Here is a 21527-nt window from a genome sequence, read left to right as displayed (position 1 = left end):
TGCCTCAAGCAAGATGAGAGTCCCCTTTAATATTCTCCTGGTCAAGCTCCTGCCCTATTTCTGGTCTCCACTTCTGGGTAGTAATCTAAAGACATTAATGTAGTAACAGCCTGGAACACCCATCCAATTTTAGAAGATTCCCCCGGCAAGCATTAAATCTGCAGCCTCCACATCCTACCCCCAATGCCTTGGTGATTTGCTGAGAGCAACTTTCATTCCTACCAGCTGATTGTGTTCAGCAAATGTTTGTAAATGTCCATGGCCGTGTCTCCTCCACACTACACTGAGCTTCCGCCCCCTGAAACTGTGTTTTCAGAGTCTTTTGTGTCTCCTAATGGTGCCTGGAACATTTTGCACATGATAAGGAACTCAAATAAAATGAACAATAAGCGTCCCAACCAGCTTGAGCTTTTTACAAGGCTCTCCGTGAAAACCCTGAACCACATCAATGTCTGATAAAGGCAAACATGTGTAGATGCCAGTGGCAGATGCCCAATTATGCTGAGCCTGGCACATGGCCGCCAGTTATTTGGAACTCCACATTGCTCAGTTTTGCCGCCTGCTGCTGCTGCTGCTGCTGCTGCTGCTGCTGCTGCTGCTGCTGCTGCTGCTGCTGCTGCTGCTGCTAAAGGCACTGGGCCTCCCCTTGCCAAGGCACAGTCCTGCCCCAGACAGCACTGGGAACAACTGTTTATCTCCCCATCAGGCTCCCTGATGGCCACGGCCAAAAGCCTCACACCTGGGGATGAGGAAGGCTGGCTAAGCTTGTTTTCTCCTTCCTGTTTCCATTTCAAACCAATATACTTTCTTTAAGAAAGTATTAATTATACCACAGACACCATCAAATACACCAGGCAATAACTAAGTGTTCAGGGGTTGACATGTATATTGTTTCAAGTAGCTTCATGATTTATTATCTAATTTAGATAAATGGCAAATAGTGATATTATAATAGCCTCCTTTTATTCTGGTTTATGCCTCATTGTCTCTGGGTATAGAATAAGAAATGAATCATCAAACGGGCCCCATGGGAAGATCATTAAGAGCACGGGCTCTGCCTGGCAGTGGTAGTGCATGCCTTTAATCCCAGCCCTCGGGGGTAGAGGCCAGCCCATACCTGAGTTTGAGGCCAGCCTGTTCTACAGAGTGAGTTCCAGGACAGCCAGGGCTACACAGAGAAACCCTGTCTGGAAAAAACAAAACAGACAAACAAAAAAAATTATAGGCTCTTAGTGTCAGGCCCTTGAGGGTTCAAGTCCATGACAAAAGCTGCCAATACTAAGAGATCAGGGAGCAAGAACATGTGAAAAGGGTGAGTATGGTTGAAGTACACTGTACATGTGTGAAAATGTCATGAGGAAACCCTTTATTTTCTACTAATAATATAAAACAAACTCTTTTTTTATAAACAGGTAGGGTTAGAGAAATGTCAGTAGTTAAGAGCACTGGCTGCTCATCTAAAGAACCCATGTTCAATTCCCAACACCCACATGGCAATTCACAACTGTCTATAACTCTAGTCCTAGGGGATCTGATGCCCTCTTCTGGCTTCTGCAGGCACTGCATACACACAGTGCACAGATACACATGCAGGCAAACACCCATATACATACAAAATAAAAATGGGGGGGAGGGGGAAGAAGACAGTATTAAAGGGCTTCCTACAGTGACAAGGCTGAGGCTTAGGGAGCTATCTACTTGACACTGACTGGCATGAAAATTGTGCTCTGCCTGTGTGAGATGTCACTCCAGGGGCCAGGCCCTCTGAGTGAGTGTACCCCCAGCACCCTTATACTGTCCCTGGTGGTGAGATGGTGGTGAAGAGAGGTTTGGCTGCTCCTGAACCCTTTCTTCAGCATTGTCACACATGAATGAAGATAGGAAGACAAGAGGTCAGGACAGGAAACTGCCATTTCTCAGATCAGATCTGGACAGCCACTTGCAGCCAGTGTGTGCGGTCTACTCTAAGCCAGGCTGTTCTAATGCCTCACGGGTAGCAGTGAAAGTCCAGCACCTGCGATTGTCCTGTAGTTTAGCTGGCGTCTCTCCAGGGCCCATGACATGGTAACTCTCATTTCTGACAGAGGAAAAGGGCTTGGGGGCCACAGATTGCATGCTAATAAGTCACATTTTCTTCTGTATTTAGTGAATTCATGGTGGCTTCCCAGCCAGATGTTTCTGTACATCTCTCTTAAGGAGGCCAGCAGAGCCAGGTGAACTGAGTAATCCAGTCAGATGAGAAGATGCAAGATAGTCATAGTCCCAGGGCTGTGTGTGATGTCAGCCTTTCTTCAAAACAACTGCTTGGAAAAGAAACCCTGCCAAGAATAGATCTCTATTAGCAGACCCCAGAAGACATATTCTACAAGCCAAACAACTCCAAAGTTAATCCAGTCAGCAGAAGAGAAATTTCTCACTGGGGATTTAGCAAATGTCTGTGTTGAAGCCAGATTCTGTCACAGCATGGCCCATTGGGCAGGTCTGACCACTGTACAACTGAGGTTTCAGAGAGCAAACTCAGGCCATCTTCTGGAGTTTCCAAGATCGAGGTACTTCACAGTGTTCTAAGTCACTGCAGTGGGTCAGTTAGGCCTCAGTATCTTTTCCTTTCTAGTTTAGATGGAAATCTTTATGATGGCATACTCCCAGATAGGGCACTGCTCCTGAGTTTAGTACTGAGCTGGGCTGCAAACAGTAGCCTGGAGGGATAGGAGTTAGTAGCTCAATGGCAGGTAGCTGTAACACAGAAGGACCTTAAACATGTCCTTTTAGCCTTGCTTCTAAAGGCTACTTGCCAGAAACTTCTTGTACCCCAACCCATGAACACCCACTTTTGCAATTGCTAAGATGCAGCCTGCAAGGAAGGATTTCAGGAGAAAAGAACAGCAAATCCAGGGATAATTCTCAGCTCCATTTATGCTGCAGCCTTGCCAGAACCTGGTTGTTCCCTGCAAAACACAGTGCATGGCTTTGTGACAGCTCTTCTCCTGATAGACTTGCCACACACCCCCGACTCCCGTATGCGGTCATCCTCTAGTCACGGGCACAGTAAGAAGTGCGTGCTATAACATGTCAATGAAGATTTGCACCCATCTGTTACAAGACCATCAGAGTGATCTTCAGGGACCTGGTTTGGAAATGAGTCAGGGTAAAATCATTGTGCAATCAAACCTCAGCAAATCCATCCTAGTTTGCTTCATTTATAACTTTTGTTTTCTATAAAGGATTAGACTAAGAAAGAATTTAATCATAGCAAATCCACTTCCAAAATAGTTACAGATCCCAAGACTAGGAATAGTGATTAGAGGAAAAGACTGAAAACTCCCAGATGCTAAGGCTCCTGTTAGGCATGTAATTTTCAAATTACCCCTCCAGACCTAAGAGTAACCTGCTTCTGGGGCTTGGACATGTTCATCAGCATTGTCACACACAAACGAAGACAGGTCGAGGTGGAGACCAGGGCAGGCCATTGCTCTTCATCAGCCATGCATTCTGACCAGCAATTAATCTGTATCTGAACCAGACAAAGTTCTGAACGTCAAGCATCCAGCAACAAACAAAACAGAAATGGCTTTGCTTTATATCCGGTGAAAAAAGAAGGACAATGTAAAGATGTAGAATGTGTTAAGTGGTGATGTTAGGTAAGAAAAGTGAAGCAGGGAAGGGATCAGACGGTGACCTGTGGGTCACTGGGTGCACAGAGTGGTCCAGGGATGCTATCCTGAAGAGACAACAGGAGAAGCAACCGAAATAACCTAAGGGAGTTGGGGTGAGGGAAGATTATCAGTGGGGCCATATGCAAAATGCTTGTCACTCCAAAGCCTCTGGGAAGGTCTGAGGGAGGGGCCGTTCCCAACAGTGAAGTGAGGTCACAGACAATAGGGCTTCTGAAAGTGAGGTGGATAGGAATGGACCAGGCAGGGAGAGGGAGCTGCATGGACATCGAAGGGAGAATATTACAGCAAAAGCAGGGTGTTGGGGCTGGAGAGGGCCTAGGGCTCTGTGTACTGCATCCTGACAGTATCTGCAAATTCATTGTATAAACTCAGGAGACAGACTAGCTCACCATTAGAGGAACACTGCCTCTCCAGCAAGTCAGCAGAGCATATCTCAGGCCCCAAGAGTCATTCTGGCTCCTCTCAGCATCTTCCTGGAAGGCTCCTAACTCAGCACACCCCTTCCCAGGGGAACAATGTTACACTTGGGGGTTACTCTCCTGACTGAGATGAGGCATCCAATCAGGAAAAGCTCTGACAATGATACCTCAGATACTCAGGCCCAGTACCAACCATGCCATGTAACCCATCATTGCCAATGGACACTGACGCCCTGCTCCTTCCATCACCAGAGGAAATGGATCCTCTTGCTCTAATGGGTCTGCTTGGTAGGACTCCTCCAGCTGACTCCAAAGTGAAAATCCTGGCTATGCTATGACTCTGGCTTTGAGCTTATTCCTTGATTATGCCCAAGGAACATTCCTCAGAACCAATCCCAGACTTGTAGCCCTTTACACTTAAAGGTAACTTCAGGAAAAACACACACACACACACACACACACACACACACACACACACACACACACATATATATATACATACACCTTTGATCCCAGCACGGGAGGTAGAGAAAGGCAAATCTCTGAGTTCAAGACCAACCTGGTCTACAGAGTGAGTTCCATCACAGCTAGAGCTACATAATGAGATCCTGTGTGTGTGTGTGTGTGTGTGTGTGTGTGAGAGAGAGAGAGAGAGAGAGAGAGAGAGAGAGAGAGAGAGAGAGAGATTAGACCTTATCAATCACATGCATAACTGAGGAAACAAATCTGAAAGGGAAACATGGCAGATTAGAAGAGATCAGTATGTGGGGTGAAGGAGAGTCACAGCCTCCAGGGAGGTCTCTAGAAGACTGTGTGTCCCAGTAAGGGATGCTGGGGGAGGAGTCCATGAAACCTTGTTGCTCTCTCTGTGTTCCTGCCTGTGACTTACCAGGGAAGTCTGGTGTGGGCTTGCTGTGGGTCATCTGTGACAGCGATCAGGAAGGAGACTAAGGATAAATTGGAACCTGTGCAGGTCCTAGCCCTTTGGTGTATTTGCTGTGTTGAAATGCTGAAGGTTTTGGGGAAGCAAATATATGGTTCTAGATGGTCTTAAAAGGTGTCTGGCTTAGCAACCTGTCTCTGTGAAATCTGCTCTAAAACTCCCAGGCTACAGTACTAAGACTACATTCTTTGGCACTAGCCTCCTGATAGCCCAGGAGGATGGACATATAACACTGGGAATATGGAACCAGGAGCCCTGTAAGCTACTGGGCCTGCTCTAGACAGGTCTATTCTCACCCTGCCGCCAGCCTTGCTCCACAGCCTGTCTACCTGTTCCCTGGGCCAATCCCTAACATATTCCCTGTAGCATCTCCTTTATTCTGTGATCTCAGTCAACTTCTATTCCACTTTACCAATGCAATTGCTCCAAATCAGGTCCCACGTGTCTGCTTCTCTGTTGGACATGCCGCCGGTGTTCAGTACAAATGGAACCAACCAAACAAAGGCATTGATATGAAAGCACCACTAATCACTGGCTGCTGAGAACACTCCATCAGACACTCAAAGAGCAAATCAGTCGGATACAAGCTTAAGAGTCCCCTACCCTTTAACAGTAGACACCTCTCCCAGCCATTGTGACACCTCAAGTGGAGTGGTCAGAAACAGGTGACACTCAGATGATCTGTGGAAAGTACACAGAATTTGAAGCATGACAATTCAGAATTCTAGTCTCAGTTCTGATCCCACTGACCTGGGTGTCACTATCCATGTGATACAGGAAGGATCGCACGGATCACAGCTTCTGTCTCTTCAGTACCTAGTACTGTCAACAACACAGAGTGGGCCTACTGAACATAACCAATGGGAAACAGAAGAGGTAAGGGGCACTGGACAAGGACCTAAGTAAGACAGGCCTCCCCAACCTGCTTCTCTGTTCTGCCTACCACACCTATTCTAGAATCCTATTCCCCTTCCACACTAATCTCAGCAGTTTCCTTAGCTCCAGAGATGGGCTACTTCTCTGACCTTCCATCCAGGTACAACTGCCACCTGTGATGGCAGCCAGGACAGTTTCTAGGCTCAGTTATGGGTTCTGTTTCTTCATCTACCTGGCATTGCTATGAAGGTATGAGACAGGGAGGAAGGGTTCAGTCTACTGCAAAAGCAGGAGATTCATAGGGGTGGACAAGTGGCTCAGTCAATAAAGTGCTTGCTTCACAAGCCTGAGCTCAGCTCCCCATAACACACCTAAAAAGTATGACAGTGTAATCTGTAATGCTGAGAAAGAAACAACTAGATCCCTGGTGCCAGCTAGCTTAGCCAAATCAGTGGGTTTGGTTCAGGTTCAGGGAGAGACCCTGCCTCAAAAATGTAAGTGCAGTATAGAAAGACACCCAACACCAACCTATGGCCTCAAAATGAACCCAAATGTGCACATATACCCTCCCCACCTTTAACAAAGTAACAGATCCAGTCACGATCATCGAATAATCTGATTATCATTTGACCTCTGTGACACCCCTATCCCACGACAAGCTAGAAGACTCTCACATTCAGAGCTGGCCATAAGTTTTCCGTGTACACGTGCACAGTTATAGTACTTACACATGTAGGAGGTACTAGAATGACCAGCCCCAAAGGTCGGCTGATCTTTTAGGTTCAGGTTTGGGAAAGTTGGTTTATTTCAGTTTTATGAGGGTTGTTGGTGCTTTAGTGTTTTGAGGCAAGGTCTCCCTCTAAAGCCCAGGCTGGACTGAAGTTTACTATGTAGCACAGGGTAGCCTTGGATTCAACTGTAATTCTTCTGCCTCAGACTCCTGAGTAGTAAGATTATAGGCATGAGCCACTCTGCATATCTAGGTTCAGTTTTGAGCAGAACATCAAATCCAGGCATCTGAATACCTTTGTCATGGTTTGTGAGAGATGACCACGGCAGAAGGAGGCTACTGATATACATATAGCTCATAGCATTTGGTACTAAGAGATCATTTCCACTCAAGACTTAGAAAGCTGTCAAAAATGCAAGCTTGGTTTCTTGTCTGAATCTAACCCTACCTCCACAGCTGTCTAGCCACGGAATGGCTTCTGTACCTTGATAAATGTTACTTAGAGCCACCATATTGAATTAGGAGCCCATTATATCTGATTTGCCCTGTAACAAGGTTAGGTCCATTTCCTGGGATGTAGCAGAAAGGCCTAATGGTCATCAAGCTCATCTATAATCATCTTTTAAAATTACAACCCAAGTCGGTCATGCTGACAAGGGCCTTCAACCAAAAGGGACAACCCAACAGAGCTGGCAGGGCTTGGCAACAGGCACCAAGCTGCTGGCACCTCATCATAGCTTTTGCTCCTTACCCAGGACTCTGTCACTTTTGATCATATATGTAAGGATGGCTTCTAGACACTAACAGAAGCAGGATGTAGACCTAGGAGAGTCTGGCTTAAGAGTCAGATGGCTTCAGGTTTGAATCCCAGTTCCTCCACTATGATCATGAACGTCTTATTTGATCCCTCTGGACTTTCAGGTTCTTCATCTACAGAATGATAGTAGCTTCCCTTCCACGGTACTGATGGGCTGGTTGGTGAGCTTCACGCCAGTGCCAGTCAGCAGAAGACTGGAGTAGAAGGAAGGGGCACAGGCTGGTTTGGCATCATCCCTGAGATAATACAGGGCTTCAGGTTCACCCTGATGTCACTGTACTGTATTTGTAACAAGGATCTGCTCCCTGAGTGTAGTTACAACAGAAGTAATGTCAATACCTAACCACTGGCCGAGTCTTAGGATTAGTGAGGACAGCTTCCTGTCCTGGCAGTCTGGGTAAGAAGTGGCGAGCTGGCCTTGAATCATCCAGAGAGAATGGCCAGTCAGGAGAAAGACCAGTGTGTACTCACCCTACATTACATGCACTGCCTCGGGAGGGGAGTGGGCTGAAAGGTCTTTCCCTTCAGGTATCCATGTGAGAAGGCAGATGCATTCTTTTCTTGGCTCCATGGGCCGAGAAGGAGCGCCTCCGCTTCTGCTCACTTCCACCCCAGTCAGCAGATGTGTTGTGGGGCAGGCCTAGCAAGCAGTGTTACTTGTGCACATCTACAGCTGTGGGCCTGGTGCCTTCTTCGTTCACAAGCAGAGCAAAGTAGTGACTGCTACAAAGATGTGCTTTGGGGCACGGGGCAGAAGGGCAATGGAATTCAAATGGTGACCCCTTCTGCCTCTCCCACCCTGACTTCTGTTTTAAAGCTAGAAGAAACACTGAGCAGTAGGAGAAGCCAGACATCTTTGTCTGGGGAGGCATGGCCTCACACTTCAGCTGGCCAGGCCTGCATTGAATCCTGAAGTGACCCTACAATGCTTTTACCTGAGGGACACTTCCCTGGCTTTGGCATTTGAGTTCAAGTCTAAAAACCCAGAGAAGCAGGCAGAGGTTTGGACAGAGGAGGCTCAGGATTTGCTTTCTTTGTCAGAGCCAACTACAGGCTCAATATTCTCAAAGGTCTGAATCAACAGCAGAGAGACTGTTTACCAATATTTAAAAAAAGAAATGTAATTAGAGGTTGGTGGCCCCCAGTGTTCCTGACCACAGATGTCAAAGGCTTCCTTGACTTGAAGGGACAGAATGAAAAGCAACCACAGACACCATTGCCTTGGCATGCTCGGCCACAAATACCACTTGACAGGCGCTCCCCACCGAGACTCATAAAAGACTCTGTGGCTAATGGAATGGCATTTCACATATGGCTATGTCTTTTTATTCCTAGGTAGTTTTCTTTCCCAACTTCGGAATGTGAGGATGCTATTTTAAGAATGGTAATTACTGTCCAATTTTAATGTAACTAACATGAACAAAAACACAACTTTGAACTGAGGAAAAAGAAACAAAAGCAATTTGTGAAGTAATTTTGTGTACACTTCCCACAGGATGGCCCAAGAACACAGGTCTGGTACATTTATTTCTGGCCCAGAGAAGTGAAGAGCCAGTGTTTGGGTGGTTTCTGGAGAAGGAGGCAAGGCTAACCACAACTGCCTCAGAGATGCCAGCCCAGGCCACCTCAGGCCAAGCTCCCCACCTCCTCCAGGCTCAAAGAGGTAGTGTGGGGAGGCAAAAATAGAGTAAGGGATTCAGCCACAGCTTTGACACATGGTTCTCTCATCCCAAGGACTGCCACACAGGGCCCTCCTTTTCAGCTATTCTAAGTAGAAAGAAAAAAAATGAGAACTAAATAAGAACAGTGCTACATTCTAGCCACCTTCCCCGAGATCGTCCCCCTCTCCCAGTGCCCTTTTTGGCTCCTTCTCCATACTAAACCAAAAAAAAAAAAAAAAAAAAATGGATGAGCCCCCAAGGTCCTGTCCTTGAACACTCCCTACCCCTTCTTTTCTACCTGCTGGAGCTGAGAATAGGTAGCAATAGCAGCAGCTTTAGCAGCCTTCTAGTAGTACAGCTCTGACACTGACGAGCACAGCACTCTTGGACGATCTTTCTCCAACAAGGCCCTCGAATCCCAGAAGCAGATGGTGCACCTCCCTGTAGAGGGGCATGCCTAAGGCACAGACTTTACTCTCTGCAGTCATTATCCCCACAGCCTTACCTGTCTATAGGTGGGTGGGATTATTTGATCTAAGAGCCTACACCTGGATAAGGCCTCTGCTCAAAAGAGTGTTGGGCTGAAATTCAAGTGAGGATGCACTAGCTAGACAAGGTGTCAATTCCAAGCTGAGGAAGGGATCTTGGGTAGACACAGATGGCTCTGAGAACAAGTAGATGACAATAATTAGCAAAGAGTGAACCTGGAGAGGGGAGTGGGTACGGGGCATGGCTCGGCTGGGAGTGTGTTTAGCTGGGTATGGGGAAGTCAAACCGGCTTGTGCATGCAGAGGTGGGGAGCAGGAGGCAAGGCTGACATACCTGGTAAATTACATGGGCCTTGGATACCTCCTCCTATCCCACAGTCTACAGCTCTACCTGTTTATACATTCTGAGGTACCCCTCCTCCAGTCTCTTGGTCAGACATCTAAAACAGCAGACTGTAGGACTATTCTCCCACACTCAATTACTAATAACAAATGACGGTATCATCTACCTGAAATCCCTCTCAGAGAGATCAAAGTGGCAAGAAGGAAGAGAAGGTAGCTTCCAGCAAGCTTCCCACTGCCCTGGGGCGTTTCTCTCTTGCCTGTGACCATTCTGTATTTGTTAACCATTCCAAGTCATCAGGACAGGACCTCCATGAAGTCTCGGCTGTGCCAATCATAGCTACTATGTGACTCTGGGCAAGCCACTTGAGTCTCTACTCAACTCTGACTCTTGTTTTCTTCTCTGAGGATAGGGACAAAACTCCCCAACCACTCCAGGTTCTAAAGCAAGAAAATACACATGCAATGTTCTTAGCACAATGCCTGGCACATGGTAAGTTCCCCCAAAATATTCTTGATGATGATGACAAGGATTCCAGCAGGCTGCCAGTGCCAACACCACCCACATGAGTTCACACAAGACCTCTAGCCTTCAAGGCTTCACTTTTGGAAGTCTTTCTTGATGACAAGCAGTCTAATTGATGCATTAGTTCAGTCGAGAGCAGTCGCTCATAGTTCCCACTGTGCTCCTGGTATGTACAGAGGGAATTGAACCTTTGGTGACTGACATGCCATCCCGGCTAGAAATCACTTTCTTCCACTAAGGTTCCCCAAGTATTTCTCAGGGACTGAGCCCTGCAGGGCTTGGCTCTCATGCTCTTGTCTCCAGTTAAAACCCTGAGAGATGGCTCAGTGGTTAAAAGCACTGGCTGCTCTTGCAGAGGTCCCAAAGGTCCATTTCTCAGGTCCCACATGGCCCCTCACAACCATCTGTAACTCCAGCTCCAAGGGATCCAACACCTTTTCTGGCCTCTAAGGGCAGCAGGCACACATGTGCACAGACATACTTCAGGCCAACATTCATACATATAAAAATAAAGCTTGAAACACGGCTTGAAGATGCAAGTCTGAGGAAGGGTTGCCAGCTTCAGATTGACACTTTGGAGGATGGGAGCACTGCTGGGGGCCCTGAAGCATTTAGTAATTAGGGTGCCACACGATACTTGCCTCTCAAATATACTTGGTTCATTCACACAAACACCCCTTACAATCCCAGCTATTAGACAGGTTACGGTATCTCACTGACAGGTTGGTGGGACAGAAACTGCTGCAGGGTTCCACTAGGGAATCTTCTATGGAAAAAATGCTTTGGGAGCTTGCAAGCTCTACCTGCATCAGCCGTGAACTCCTTCAGCTATGGCAGGCTTTGGGGATGACACTTGCTGTGGAGGGTGTCAGCCAGCAGTTCCTGCTCACAGGCAAGCTCCTGTGACCTCAGCAACGGTGCTGGAAACAGTTGTCAGAGTCAGAGTCACATAGCAACTAGTCTCAAAGTCCCTTGCTGATGTGTACCAGTGCATCATCATCTACAGATGTGTGTACAGTGGTCCTTCAAAGTCAGTTTTTGTGTCATTCCAATGCTGTGTTTGTTTTGTACTACTGTGGTTTGTTCACAGCTTAGGGCCTATCAGCAATGCCACCTCCAGGTTGGCTCATTAGCATATCAAAGCCTGCCTTAGGCTTGGCTCCCAGCTAAGCTACTTTGTGGCTGGGCTCTTGCCATCATTAGGTTATTTTTTCCAAGTCACATGAAATGATTTCACTTATGTTCCTAACAGGTGCCATGAGAACCACCTACAGCATAGGTACGGACATGGGGTCATACAGAGCATGATATATTTCTAGGAAAGAGGAGCGCTAGAGGCTGGGTCCACACAAGTGGGAAGAAAGGAGGGGTTGAAATGATGCTGATCAGTTGTCCTGTGGGTGCTGGGAGATCTAAAAATGGCTAGTCAAGGGCAGAAGGATCCCCCCCCACACACAAAAAAAATCATGTGGGGATCATGGGCTTGGATGTGAAGGGATAGCAGGGGCCAGATAAAGGCTCAGTAGTGGCACACCAGCATGTGTGCAAACAAGAAGTAAGGGGCCTTAAAAGGCAGTAACAAGCAAGGAAGAGTAGAGAGAGAGTAGGACTGAAGATGGACAGTGTTAACATTCCTTCTAGGCTCTGCCTAGCAGTTACCTGGCAACAGCCAAGTAGGCCTGGCTTGCTATAAAAGGGACTGTTTGGTGTCACCCTCTCTGTTTCTCTCTCTCGATCCTATCTCTCTCTCTCTCTCTCTCTCTCTCTCTCTCTCTCTCTCTCTCTCTGTTACAACAGGAAACCAAATATTTGCTGTGCTGAAGAGCCATGCTAGGCAAGTGTTACCCTCCTTCAGCTACCTCAAACAAAATACTTTTTAATTCCTTACTATAGTTTCTAATTTTTAATCTAGAAAAAATTAGTGAGATATTTTCTTTTCCTTCCTCAAACAGAAAAGACATAGTTACCTATACATGGTCTCTACTGTATATGAAATTTTTAGACTCGTTTCCCTCTTGTTTCCCTGTGTTTAAAAAAGAAAAGAAAAAGACAATGGTTAGAAGGTGTGAGAGCTGTTGGTTCTGGGAGTTCAGCTGTCCCGACTGGCTTGTCATATAGGGGCTTGGGCTAGACCATGACATGACAGCTCTTTACCTGCAGAACTAAGCTGGAGGACACATTCTAACCTCTGGGATAATGACATTTTGATAAAGATTTTAAAAAATGATTTCACTTTGCAAGACAAACAGCTAATAAAATAGATTCTTTTTTGGTAACCACCCATACAGCAATCAATCTGTCACTCGAAAACCTGGCTCCCAAGAAGTGTGAAATGAGGCCACGCTGGAGTTCTTTGGGAACAGAGGGCCAGAGAGACCTTCCCCTCAACCAGACTCCATTTGCCATCCAAACAGGGAGAGCTCAGATTCAGAAAACAGGAAACACAACTAGGTTGTTCGCTCAATCCAGACTTGGGGGATCGGGAAGGGGGAGCAGTGCTGTCTACATCAGTCTGCCAACTCTTCCTCTGGTGTCTCACCCTTTTCTATCCCATCCCCATTGAGTAACAACAACAAAAAATGCATTTCCCACTCAGGGCTGATGGAGTGACTCACACCCCAGGGGCCGCTTCTGTGTTACAGCCATTCAAGCAGGAACTTAAAACAAAGGGTCATTTCAAAACCACCAGAAAAAGATCAATAGAACAAGCCTTAGTCATAAGATATATCACCTCTGTGTCCACCTGAGGCCACCTAACTCCCTCGTTCTCTCTGTTTCTAACTCTGCCTGGATGCCTCTAGAGTTTTCTGTCGTTATTGAGGGATGGGAAAAAGAAGGCAGAGGAAATGAAAGGGAGAAAGAAAAAGAAAAGGTGCCCTGTTGCACACAGAGCACAGCTGAAATCCTTTCCACTCTTTTTAGAAACAAGATAGAACAAATAAACTATTTAGCCAGAAAGCAGCTCTAACTGAAGTCTCTGGCTGTTACTGCCCTAAACTTGGAAGGAAATCAGATTTCTACAAATGCTAACCAATAAGCAGCAGCATCGACACAGAGCAGGCCCTCAATAAATATCAACTGATTTAGCTTCTAAGTGATGCAGTCTGAGCTGGGGCTGGGGGGTGGCTAACACCTGTAAGGCAGGAAGACTGCCTCAGACTGAAGGAATCTGAGATAGAGATAGACTGTCTCAACAAACAAACCCCCAAATGACCAAAACCACAGATCTCAAAGATCTGAGGAACAAATAAAACTCGGTAACAGGGCTGGAGAGATGGCTCGGCGGTTAAGAGCACTGACTGCTCTTCCAGAGGTCCTGAGTTCAATTCCCAGCAACCACATGGTGGCTCACAACCATCTGTAAAGAGATCCGATGCCCTCGTCTGGTGTATCTAAAGACAGCTACAGTGTACTTATATATAATAAATGAACAAATCTTAAAAAAAAAAAAAACAAAACTCGTAACAACTTAAAAAGTCCAAAACGAGACGGGGGGGGGGGAGCCCACAAAGATGAACAGATCTAGAAGACAATGGCTGGATCCCAGTGTGTAACAGAAAGGAACTGAAAACACCTGGAAGAAGTGATTGACAGAAAGCTGAGACAGAACAAAGGAGTCAGGGGTGCTGGGATGAAGGCACAAAGCAAACCCAAAACATAGAAAACAGAAGCAAATGACTGAGTTGGAAAATGGGAGGTGACAACATGGCACTAATCTGAGCATAGAGGGAGGCCCAAGGCGTGCAGCCTTCAGTAAGGGGAAGCCTCAGGTGAGGAGAGTAGCCAATACCCTCCAGAGAGCTAAAGCCCACGGTGCCTTTCAAGTTTAATTCTGAGGAGAAGAAGTGAGCATTTTCTAGCTAAAATCTTGAATTGTAAATTATCCATTAAGTGGATAAGAAGGAAGATAAGCATTTTGAAACTGGGTAAAGTGACAAGAGAGTTTACATCACAGACATTGAAGAAACAGTCGGCTCAGGGGACAGTGATTCTAACATGGGGGTTTTTACTCAGTTAGGATCCTAAACATGGTCAGTTCTGTAAAGCAGGCAGAAGATAGTCATGCACAGGGACTGGGCTGGATTAGCACACAGTTAAGGTTTTTTAAAGCAAGGTGGATGTCTGCCTTTATAAAGGTGTGAAGGACAAAAGCTATCTTACGTAACAAGAATTAGAATTAGAATGAGCCAACTAAAGAAGAAAGAATAAATGATCTGACAAAATGTTGTCACTCCAAAGACTTCATCTACACTCGAATAATTCCCAATTTCCAGCTAAGACCTCAGCTCTGAGTCTCACTGCCACCTGGCACACACATAAACGCTGTACAACGCTTACCCAACTCCTGTTGAGGAGCGACCCTGACAGTAGTTGCCTGAAGTGGGGAACCTCAAAATGTCCTCCAAGCTATCCAGCTGTTTATCCCTAATCCCACCCATTGGGATCAGTCTGCTTCCCTTGCCATGAAGGTACCACAGAGTGGGTAGCTCAAACAAATGCCATTTATTTTCTCACAGTCCTGAGATCAAGGTCTGGCAGATTCCAGTGAGGGCGCTCTCTCTCTTCCTAGCTAATAGACAGCTGCCTTCTCTGTGAGCCTTCACAAGTTTTCACTGGTTGTGAATATTTGGCAATATCTCTTAAAGAAACACTAATCTTGCTGGGTGGTGGTGCACACCTTTAATCCCAGCATTTGGGAAACAGAGGCAGGTGGATCTGTGTATGAGGCCAGCCTGGTCTACAGAGAGTTCCAGGACAGCCAGGGCTCCACAATAAGAAATTCTGTTTCAAAAAAAGAAAAAGAAAGGGAGGGAGGGAGAAAGGAAGGAAGGAAGAGAGAGAGAGAAAGGGAGAGAGGAAGAGAGAGAGAGGGAAAGAGGGAGGAGAAACGCTAACCTTATCTGATCAGGGCCCTACCCTTAACTGTAATTACTTCCTTACAAGCCCTGTCTTCAGTTACAATCATGCCGGAGAGATAGGACTTCAACTTATATTCTTAGAGAGAGGGACACATCCGGTCTTAGATGTCCTCCACGTATATGACCACTCTTTGTTCTGTTGTCTCCCTGCTTCAGTTCCCACATTGGCCTTCCTGCCCACATCACCCTTCACAGTCCACATAGAACCCTTTCCAAAATAGGCAACAGATTACTGGATGTCTCTCAAGCAGCATTCCTGACATCGTATCACCTCTTTGCATCCTCCCAACAATCCTGCAAAGTGATAGAAACCCAAGGAAGTCCCAGAGAGGTTAAGTGAAGGTCCAGTGTTACTCAGAGTCAGGTCTGAACGCAAACTGAGCTCTGAAACACATGTTCTTTCCATGTGGTACGAGCACCAGAAAGGGCTCTAGACCCAAATACCCAGGACAATTAGTGATGAGCAGATAAGTTTGTGTATAATGTAACCTCAGCTTCTCCATCAGTATTTATGGCAAAGCTGATTTATTTTTCTGATTTCATTAAGAAACCCAGGACCTCTGAGTTGCTACTTCTTTGGAAATGACACGTTAATATTTTCTAACACAAATTAAAATTTTCTATTTTTCCTGTCAAGGAAGCGTTCTTATATGTGACTCCAATTATTTATTAACAAATTTACTTGTACTTTAAGGATAGAAATTTTACCAGCATAAAATAACAAATGAACTACTGCTTTGTTTTAATTTTCTGCTAGCTGATGGTCTGGCCTCCATTCACTGCAGCAGGGTACCGCTTCAACTCACCAGATCAGATTGAATCAACCGAGTGAGATCCGAGGTTGCCCAGTCTTTAGACACCGCTGAGGTGTGGAGGGGTGTTGCTCTCCAGCATTTTTCTAGCAGTTGCTCTGGTCACTTTTGCACACCCAGCCCCCACAGTCTCAACCAAATACACACACAGGCTGCCTTTCTCCTTGCCTTGGTGTTGAGGGCATCATTTCTGCAGACATAAAGTTAGCGTTGCCTTTGTTTCAAAAAAGTACAAAGTGATGCTTGGAGAGGTACCCTGCCTGAGCTGCTGGTGATTCTGGGGGAACAGCCCATTCAACTCCAGTTGGTTTTGTTATCCAGGAGAGGCAGAGGCATTCAGGAACCTGACCGCACTTGGAGCCTCCAGGGACCATAGTCTCACTCAGAGCTACATATTCATCAAGGGTCACCCCAGGTGCTGGTCTGTGGTCGGAGGGCCTGTGGGCTCCAGGCCACCTGGTGGACAGGCAGGCAGGCGCATGTCTAGACCACTGCTGGCTCCTGGGCCACTGCTTTGCTGTGCCGGGTAAATGGCCCTCTTTCCATGCCCCCCTCTGCCCCCCAGGCTTGCCCTGCCCCACTACCGCTAACTGCTGCCTATTTAAGCTGGAGGCCCTGACTCCCAGCCAGACACAGCCAGCTTCCAGAACCAGGAGAGTGGTGCAGCCTGCTCCGCTCACCCAGGGATGAAAGGTCCTTCTGTTTCACCACTTCCAACCTATGCCATTTCTAACCGGTGTGTACTAAATGATGTCGCTGAGGGGATCTGGGGCGAGAACTGATTCTACCTCTACTGGGAGTATATTGGGGTATAGTTGGCGGAGGGAGGCTCTGATTGGATTGCTCCTATTTCTATTACTTACTTGATATGACCCTATTTTCAAAGAGGAAGAAAGGATGGAGTTTGTGAACGGGCTGGGGAGAACACATTTCAAAACAAGGTCTGGCTCAGAATATCAATTATAGAGTTTTCTTTTCTTTGAAAAGGGGGCCTATAAATGTCAAGGTTACCAAGATTTCATTTCCATTCAGAAGCCCCTCCCTAGAACCAGTCCTCATCATTTAGTTCTACTTGGAAAATGCATGCAGGGAATTTTGGGAGTAAAGGAGCTATGCAGTTGGTGGGGGACAATTTGGTAAATTGTAGGAGGTCAAAGACTGCTTGACATGGTACTGAGAGACAGGAGTGAGCTCCTCCCACTGTGGCTGTCTTGAGTTCTAGAGATTGTTCTGGTCACCACTGTGGGTTTGCTCATCTCTTTCAGATCCTGACTACCTTGATGTCTTGGAAAGGACTGCCCAAAGGGCAGTGGAGGCTGACTCATGTGGGTTGGGTGGGGCCTGTCTCCTTTAAGTTCACTTACAAAGGCTTGCTAGCCTGTATTCTTGAATCACCCACCTGTCAAGGGTAAGAAGGCAAGATTCCAAGACTAGGGATCAGGGTCTCCTCCAAGAGACGAGTCATCGAGTTAACTTCTAGGTTTCCACTGGCCTGGAGTCCTGAGGATGGGGGTGGGGCAGGATCTTCTCTCTGATCGAAAAGGCCAGGGTACCACATGGAACCAGGGCCTCTGGAGAATCCAGAGTCATTTTGAATAGAACCTAGATCTATAGGCTTCTTTCTTCCCACTCTGTTCTGGAATGGACAAATAGTGATGTTCCTTTGATGCAATTCATGGGGAGCCAAGATCCTGCGTCATCCCTCAGTGTTCCAGGGGAGGGGTGTTTGGAGGTTCAAAGGTTAAGAGACTTGCTCAAGACCTTCTCCGGCTAGACAGATAGCTAGAGAAGAACCAGGATTTCCCTGGAGCTTATATCTTAACCAGGGGGAACTAAACTATAAGACATTCCTACCAGTGCCTCAAAGAAAAGATAAATTCAGTCTCAGATTTCAGATTCATTCAATAGTAGGGGTCTCTAAGGAGTGTGGTAACCCTTCTCAGGTTGTGCAGATGATACGACGGTTTAAGACGGTGCAGAACAGTGGAGGTGGGGAAGGAGGAAGACAAAGGAGAGCTTCTCTTGCTATGCTGGGTACAGGATGAGTTTGATAGACCTTGATCAAGGCATAGGTGGCAACAGTCAAGGATTGGCCAGCAACCCAGGGGCGTGGCCCTCACATGAGGCCAGGGTGGAACTAGAGGGCCAAGAGCTGGTCCTATAAAACAGAGAGGACACCTTCCCTCCAGCCTAGGGCCACAGTCCCTGGGCTAGGAAAGCTGAGGTGGTATAGGGAGGCTGTAGCATTATGTCTAAAGGCCTCCACTCACAGAAAACCCTCCCACTCTACCCTCCGAAGTCGTGTACTCGCTCAGCCTTCCTTCTGCTGGTATTTCTCTTAACTGCTACAAATCCCTCTGGTTCTTCCTCACAACCCTTCTTTCTTCCTGAACTTGTTCAGGAAAGGTGGCCACAACCCTTTCCTGATCATGTTCGGCCTCAGTGCACTCTCCAGTTCCTGCCCTTCTGTACCTCAGGTCTGTGTGGGAGGCAGAGATTACACAAAGCTTCCAGAGAGGGCCCTGGTTGTTATGGCTTCACCTACTAGATCAAATCCGGGCCCACAGCAGGGCTCAGAATTTGCCTCTTTGCTGCGCCCCTTTCAACCTGCACACCAAGGGCCTCTGGGTGCAGCAGCCCACGTGGAGGGATCATCCATCTCACTTGGAGCCCTTCCCACCTGTCAGTCTTCCTCACTTTCTGTTGCATAAACCCCACCCTCATCCCCCTGGCTGCACTTCTGCTAGGATAGTCAGACCTCACACCCATGCCCTGGCGACAATGAGGGTGTGGTAGCACCTCCAGGTGAGGTCTTTGTACTGGCTCACCTGTGTGGCTGTCTTGTTCCAGTCACCACCACTGTGAATGGCTAATCCCCTTTCAGGTCCTGATTGCCTGGACCTCTTGTCTCCAGAGGCAAGGACACAAGGCCCAAGTGACCCCTCCTCAGGTAAGACAGACTTCTGCAACTCCCGGAAATGGACTCCGGGGTTCTTGTTTTGCTTTGTGTTACTGCTTTTCCTTCTTAGTTTTGGGTCTTTGGATGGGGTCTCGCTGTGTAGTGCAGACTGATTGGTGCTTATAATGATCGTGCTTGACAATGCTTGATTAACTTATCAGGTAATATTTTTATATAAAGAGGTGCTAGGTGAAATCAGTTAAAAACTTCTGTTGTTTCCTTAAAAAGTTTGAAGTCGTGGGGTTGGGATTTAGCTCAGTGGTAGAGCGCTTGCCTAGGAAGCGCATAAGGCCCTGGTTCGGTCCCCAGCTCTGAAAAAAAAGAACCAAAAAAAAAAAAAAAAAAAAAGTTTGAAGTCCATGGCTCTAGGGTTAAGAATCAGTGCAGGGCTGTGACAGTGTAGGGTGGGAGTGGCTGCACTCCCAAGCCTGCTTAGAAAGTGTGAAGAAAGGCCCTTGAGGGGAGAGTAACAAGTATCCTGAACAATGTAACCAAACATCACTGCTCCCCAACCATTAAATAACAATGTTTTTTACCCTAAAACCCAGAATTGCTAATGGTATTGTGAAATAACCCTTCTCAAATGATCAGTGGACTGACACTGGTAGAAAAAAAGTTTGGCAATATTTATCAGAGACTTTAAAGTTTACTCGTTCTCTTGAATTTGTACAGAGAAAGAGTCAAACTTCTGAGCACTCAGAATCCAGGGATAAAAGCGGACACTGGCACCACAAAGTGACCCCTAGAGTTAAGACCCTCAGGCCAAGAGTCAAGCAGCAAGACCACTGTAAGAACCCTTCCCAAATACTAAAAGAGTAAGTGTTTTCTGGGCTGCCAACATCACCAGACCAGGAACAAGGAGATTTAGGGTCCCAGGTAGTGGTGACTTGTATGAAAAAATGTAAGTGAACCTGATAAAGCCAGGACCCACAGGAAGGGAGAAAGCTCACTGGAGACTACACAGGGACCCAGTCAGTGATGGATAGAACCTTTAGGAGAAGAAAACAAAGCACATAGGGAAGGCAGGACAGACAGGTTAGGAACCATGGTATTCTTCCCCAGAACTCAGGCTGATGTAAGGTCACTGGCACTGAGTAGGTCTGAAGATGTGTGCTTACCATTATACTTGGCCTTTGTGAGAAAGGCAGAGAGAAGGGAAATTGGAGTCAAATGATTCAGCTGCTACCTCTCGGGAACTGCCATTTCTCTGAATCAGTTTCCTCATCTGTACAGTGGGGTCAGCTGTAGTCATCCATGGTGACTGAAGTACTGAATGTACCTTAGTGATAAGAACACATTCTCTGAAGGTGCTTGACAACGATTCACATGGCCCCAAAAGGCATGTCACTTATTTCTGCAGTCTCTGCTCATTTCCAGTCTCCTTCATGTCTCTACTGTGTCCTGGGCCTTGGCTGTGCCCCATCTCAACATAGAGAGAGAGGGAAAGGAAGGAGAAAAGTCTGAGGTCCTGAGTGGTGCAGGTGGACTTGGAGAAGCCAGAGTCATTTTGGCAGTGGCTCAAGGTTCAGGGTGCACAAGGCTGCCACCTGTCAGGCGGGTAGCAGCAGACTTCCTGTTACTTTCCTAGCAGCCCACGTAGCTAGGGTCAGATGATGGAGTGAAACAATGAAGGTCTGTGGGCAGTGCTGGGGGCATTGACCCGGTTCCTCATCGGGCCTCAGAATAAGAAAACAGTGCCTTGTGGGCAAAGTCCTTGGACCAGACCCCACTCGATTAAAAGTATGGAGTGTGCTGACAGAGCTTGAACCTCCAGTCAGAGAAGAAGGAAAGGAAGGAAGTCAGGAAGTTGGGACTGGGTGGAAATTCAATAAGGGCTTTCGTTTGTTCAATTCCTGTTTCTCTGTTCTTTGCCCCTGGTCCTGTGTCACCATCCATCTTGCCCTTCTCTTGTTCTCAAGACTGCTCCATCCCAGAGCCCTTTGGTCAAATCTCTGTGACAGGGGCTGGTCACCTTTCTGGTGTTCAGACTGCAAAGTTGCACAAAAACAACAAACTGCCAAGACAGATATGTTTGCTTTAGGCAGATCAAAGGTCCACAGGGATCTTGGGAGCTACAGGTGGGGACTGGCTGAGACTCGAGAGGCTTATGGCTGTGCTCTGGAAGATGACCTCCTCTGCTGAAGCCACATCCTTCTGCACAGGCGAGGACTGAGCAAACATACCTGCAAAGGCATCATGGGAAACTGCTCAGGTCTGAGCTCCTGGGGCTCCAGAAGTAGGGAACATAGAGGTCAGGCTGCTGGGGAGAGCCTGCCTTCTCCTACGTACATGGCGCATCAGCAAGAGCCGCTGCAGGGCTTAAGGGGAAGCAGTGTAGTCTACTGCATGCTTCAGGAA

The 21527-nt window shown here is 47.1% G+C and overlaps 1 protein-coding gene across 2 annotated transcripts in view; it reads left to right on the top strand.

Annotated features, from left to right (window-relative positions):
- Smpd3 (sphingomyelin phosphodiesterase 3) overlaps positions 1 to 21527 on the top strand; it is an 81078-nt gene that overhangs the window by 34080 nt on the left and 25471 nt on the right. The window contains exon 1 of one of the 2 annotated variants that reach the window (XM_032887594.1): positions 18058 to 19160. The exons of the other annotated variant lie outside the window; for it this stretch is intronic. The gene's annotated coding sequence lies outside the window, so the exon portion shown is untranslated. Of the gene's footprint in view, positions 1 to 18057; positions 19161 to 21527 lie in introns of those variants that run through there. 2 annotated transcript variants of the gene reach the window in all.

This window comes from Rattus rattus, chromosome 17, assembly GCF_011064425.1.
Source record: "Rattus rattus isolate New Zealand chromosome 17, Rrattus_CSIRO_v1, whole genome shotgun sequence".
Lineage (NCBI taxonomy): Eukaryota > Metazoa > Chordata > Mammalia > Rodentia > Muridae > Rattus > Rattus rattus.
The sequence above is the reverse complement of the archived record's forward strand: the minus strand, read 5'-3'. Positions and strand labels throughout refer to the sequence as shown.